Genomic DNA, 5,987 nt, shown 5'->3' with positions numbered 1-5,987 from the left:
AGAAATACTGTAAATATGAGTATGAAAGTTTCTTTGTAAAGCATGCTAATTAAAATACTGTTTTATTTTAGAATTGGGTTTGCACTTTTGGTTTTAAAATGATAGATATATATTTCAACAAACATGAGCCATAATTCAGAATAATCCACCGTTGTGTAGAACTTATAAAAATGTAAACTTTTGCCACTTTAAATACTTCTAATTCATGAGTAAGCAATAGAACCCATTAGTTTATGCTAAATTTTTGCATAATAACTTTGCTACATAGCATTTGGCAATATTAAAGCACTTGCAGACAATGGTTACACTGGATTTTATTACCAAGGATCACTATATGTCTGAGAGATGAGAACAGTTATATAACCAGAAGCATCTAACTATTATGTAGAAAGAAATGAAGGGGATAAAGAGATACAAATTTTACTCAATACTAAAGAAAAAAGCAATTTACCATTGTGGTCCTTGAACTATTAATATTTTAGTTAATTATTTGTTATAGAAATAAATTATAATTTTGCTGTTAATATAGTTAAGGTTTTTATAGTTAAACTTCACTTGTGTTTTTGATATTCACTGTATAGTTGTTTGAGTAATAAGTGTTACGGTTATTTAATGTTGAAATCATGTGTTGTTTAATTTTTGTACTTGAATTCAAATTCTTTGACATTAAATATGTGATGTTTGAATATGCATGTGTTTTATTTTTTCATTAGTATGTCCAAAAAATTAGCTCTCACAATCAACTTGACTTTTTCTCGAGAAGAGTTTTTACTGGGTATACAGTCATAGGCTCTGTGTCTTCCTGGAACCAAAACAGGATATTGCAGAAAATTGTTGGTCTTAGGAAATACAGTGATAAAATTCCTTTTCAAAGGCCAATGGAAATATTTTGTTGATGAACCCAGTGAAGTTTCCCCCTTTTACTTATAAATAATTAATGAATCAGGTCATTTGATTGCTTAATATTTTAGTAGTGTACATTTATAATGAATTTCTAATGATGGTCTGCATCATCAATAGAGACAAAAATACACTCTTTGATACTGACATTAACTTCGTTGATCAGCTCATTGTGTAGCTGTATGACACAGGGTTTGCATACATAGAATATTAAATGGTTACAAATATTTCTCCTTAGGAGAAATTTAATAGTTTCTAGCAGAAGTTTTATGGAGAATAATTAGTCTCATTTTTTTTATCCTCTAAAGAAGGCCCATTTCATATAACCAAATGCAATACTTAACTTTCCAGATTACTACCTTAGGTTTTCTAATTTAAATAAGCACATATGCTATACTTAATCAACATTAATTTTTTCCTGTGTGAATTGCACGAATTTTACAGTTATCATGACTCAGGTTCATATCACCCTTCAACAAACATACAATGAATGTCAGTTACTGTGGTAATAATATCCTTAGGATACAGAGGTGACTCAGATTCCAAATCGAAAGAAAAAGACTAATTTTTCATAGGAATGTTTGAAATGGCCCAAATCATAATAATTACAAGTTCCCACATTGCTTTTTCACCTTGAAAAATAAACAATTGAGAGAGTATACCAATCACACTGTGTATTTAGAGATCCTTGGTAATGTGATAGGAAACTTTTAATATCAGATTTGATCACCACTTCTGCCAAGTAACAGCTCTTTGAACTTGGACATACTTTTACATCTGTAAATGGTAATAAACCCTTTATATTATAACATAAATTATATATGTTTTATATAATTTATATGTTATAATATGTGTATATATTATATAAATAACATTTTCTTTATTCATTCATCCATTGGTAGGCACTTAGGTTGCTTCCATGTATTAGCTGTTGTAAATATTGCTGCAATGAAACTGGGGTACGTATATCTTTTCAAGTTAATGTTTTCATTTCCTTCATATAAATACACAGAAGTGGAATTTCTGGATGATATGGTAGTTTTTAATTTTTTGGTAATCTCCATACTGTTTTTGTAGTGGGTGCACCAATTTACATCTCCACCAATAGTGTATATCATTTCCTTTTCTCTGTATCCTCACCAACACTTGTTAGCTGTTGTCTTTTTCATGATAGCCATTGTAAAAAGTGTGATATGATATCTTATGGTTTTGATTTGCATTTCTCTGATCACTAGTGATGTTAAGCAACTTTTCAGGTATCTGTTGATCATTTGTATATCTTTGTAAAAAATTTATTCAGATTCTGTGCTCATTTAAAAAATCATCTTTGTTTTTTTTCTATTGAGTTGTGTAAGTTTATATAAAAATATATGAGTATGTATTTGGGGTATTAACTCCTTATCAAGATGCATGATTTGCAAATATTTTTTCCTTTTCCATAGGTTGTCTTTTTATTTTGTTGATTGTTTTCTTTGCTGTATAGAACTTTATAGTTTGAAATAGTCCCACTTGTGCTTTTGCTGCCATTGCATCCGGCTTTCTATCCAAAATATTGCCAAGATTGAAGTCTAGACGCTTAATGGTTTTCTTAAAGAGCTTTATGGTTTCAGTTCTTACATTCAAGTCTTTATTTTAGTTGATTTTTGTGTATGTTGTGTGATCCAATGTCACTCTTATTCATTCATATGTCAGTTTTTCAAACCCATTCATTACAGACATTATCATTTACTCATTGTATAATTTTGGCTTCCTTGTCGTAAGTTAAGAGGTCATACATGTATGGGTGTATTTCTGGGCTCCCTATTCTGTTCCATTGATCTATGGGTCTGTTTGTATGCCAATACCATACTGTTTTGATTAGGATTGCATTGAATCTGTATATGGCTTTGGGGGAGTATGGACATTTTAACAATATTCTTCCACGACAAAGAATATCTTTTCATTTATTTGTGTCTAATTTAGATTCTTTAATAAATGTCTTTGTATAGTTTTCAGTGTATAGGTCTTTCACTTTCTTGGTTAAATTTATTCCTCAGTATTTTACTCTTTTTGATGCAATTGTAACTGGTGTTATTAATTATTCTTTCTAATAGTTCATTTTTAGTGTATTTAAATGCAATGATTTTTGTATATTGATTTTATATCTTGCAGCTTTTCTGAATTCATTTATTTTCACAGTTCTGGGTGGAGTCTTGAGAATTATCCTATCCTATATAATAAAAGCCCAGCAACCAAATGGCGGAATGACCAGAACTACTGCTCTACCAGTCGCTGTGACATGCACTGACCACCATGGGACAGATACTCAATGCAGGAACTGACCCCTGGTGGTCAGTGTTCTCCCACAGTGGGAGCGCTGCTCTGCTGACCAGGATGAGTGGCACTCCCACAGCAGGCCATCCCCGCAGGCCACGCCCCCCACCAGTGCATGAATTCCGTGCACCGGGCCCCTAATATATATATACATACTAGAGGCCCAGTGCACGAAATTCGTGCACAGAGGTGAGGGTGTGTGTGTTCCTCATCCTGACCTGCACCCTCTCCAATCCGGGAGCTGTCAGGTGATGTCCTACTGATGGCTTAGGCCCACTCCCCGTGGTTCTCTGCTCTCTGCAGGGCCTGCCTGCTCTATACTGCAGCCGACTGCCAAGCAAGCCGTACTGGGACTGCCTGTGGGCTGCACTTGCCTGCTCACTGGTCGCTGCAGCAGTGGCCAAGCAAGCTGTGCTGGGAGCTGCCTGCGGGCTGTGCTTGCCTGCTCCTGGGTTGTCGCGGTGACAGCCAAGCAGGCCGTGCTGGGAGCTGCCTCCTCCCTGCTGTCAGTCTCCATGGAGGCGATGAGGTTAATTTGCATACCCACTCCTGATTGGCTGGTGGGCATCGTGAAGTGGTGGTCAATTTGCATATTTCTCTTTTATTAGTGTAGATATAAAATACCATGTCATACGCAAATAGAAATAGTCTTGTTTTTTCCAATTTGAATGACTTTTATTTTTCTTATCTAATTTCTCTGGCTAGGACTTTTGGTACTATCTACACTAATAAAAGAGAAAATGCAAATTGACCGTACCTTTGCGACACCCACCAGCCAATCAGGAGTGGGTATGCAAATTAACCCAACAAAGATGGGAGGTTAATTTGCATTCGCAGGCACCAAGCAGCTGGGGGCGGGACGCTTGCGTTGTCGCCATGGTGACAACTCAGGCTTCCACACCGCCCCAGCTGCTCCGGGCCTCTGGGCAGCATGGGAAGGCGGAAAGGTGGCTCCAGCCTGAGCAAATGCAGTGCCGGCAGCCAGGGGAAGGAAGGCCCATTCTTGCATGAATCTTCATGCATCGGGCCTCTAGTGTTTAATAAGAGTGTAAGAGTGGGCATCCTTGTCTTGTTGCTGATAATAGTTACTGGTATTAGGTTACTGGTTCAGTTTCATTTTTTTGCATGTGGCTGTCTGGTTTTCTCAAAACCATTTATGAAGAAACTGCCCTTTCCCCATTGCTTATTCTTAGCTCCTTTGTTGTAAATTAATTCACCATATACTCATGGATTTACTTCTGGGCTCTCTATTCTGTTTTCATTGGTCTATGTACCTTTTTTTATGACAATTCCATATTTTTTATTACTATAACTTTGTAATATATTTTGAAATCAGAAAGCATGATGCCTGCAATTTTGTTCTTCTAGAAGAGCTATTTTTTGAGCTCTTGATGTATACCTTGGTGAATGGAAGAGATGTGTTGAGGCGTCTGGAAAACTGCATAGAAAAAAAATAGGAGTAGGAGGCTTAAGGGTGAGCTAATGGTCCCTCTCAACTGTGAAATAGTGAGGCGGGTGGGGGTGGGGTGGGGCGGGGAATACTTGGTATATACAGGCAGTCTTTTCTGGGATAGGAGGGTCAAAAGGATTCTGTGTGGTAGAGAGAAAAAAACAGCAAAAGGGAAATTTCGGGATCCTGTGAGGTAAATGAGAACCACAAAATGAAAAGGCATCTGATCCCGAGCACTGACAAAAACAATCCATTTAGAGAAATTGTGCTTGACTACACTGAGCTCAGAGGGCATTCTTAAACTTGGAATCTTATGAGCCACTCAAAAGTGCCAACCCTATCTATGAAGTGAATAGACACAAGCAATCTACTTCTTTGCAAAGCCACTATAAAAAAATGAAAAAATATCTCAGCTGATGAAAATTTTCTTAAAAAGCCAAACACTATAGCAGAAAACAGTTACATAATACTTTAAAATGAAATATCCTCAAGCATTTGGCATTTTCGAGGAAAATCAAAAACCACTTTGTAACAACTCAGGGAATGTCCTCCTGAAGCTTCTTGAGGCATTTTCTGCATGATGAGTTTTTACCCATTATATGACCAAGGAAACTTTAGCAAAAGCAATGATGGTGTGTGTTTCATCTATTTAATTGTAGATCTAAGGCTAAAAAGTGAGGCTAAGATTGGTAATCTACACTAATAAAAGACAAAGATGCTAATTGACCATACCTTTGCTATGCTCATCAGCCAATCAGAAGAGTATGCAAATTAACCCAACAAAGATGGCCATTAAATTTGCATACTGCAGGCAGATCCCTCTGCACTGCCCTGCCTGGGGCTGGCTGCAGTGCCATCCCCAGCCAACAGCTGCCCCAGCGCGGGATCCAGGCCTGCCAGGGGCGGGGTGGTGGTGGTGGGGGGGGGTTGGCGGCAGCACGATCCTGAGCCGCCACCCACCCCAGCGCAGGATCTGGGCCTGCCGTGTGCAGCCTGGGGCAGGGGGCGGGGGGGGGGGCGGCGGCAGCAGTACAATCTGAGCCGCCACCGGACCCAGCATGGGATCCGGGCCTGCCATGTGTGGGGTGGGGTGGGCGGGGTGGGCGGCAGCATGATCTGAGCTGCTGCCTGGCCCAGCGTGGGATCTGGGCCTGCCATCTGCGACTGGGGGAGACGGGGCAGGCACCACGGGATCGGGTGTGCCATCTGCCACCAGGGGAGTGGGCATAAGCCAGCAGGTGGTTATCTCCCGAGGGGTCCCAGACTGTGAGAGGGCACAGGTTGAGCTGAGGGACCCCCCGACCCCCTACGAGTGCACAAATTT

This window comes from Myotis nattereri, assembly GCF_964212035.1.
Source record: "Myotis nattereri genome assembly, chromosome: 5".
NCBI lineage: Eukaryota > Metazoa > Chordata > Mammalia > Chiroptera > Vespertilionidae > Myotis > Myotis nattereri.
The sequence above is the reverse complement of the archived record's forward strand: the minus strand, read 5'-3'. Positions refer to the sequence as shown.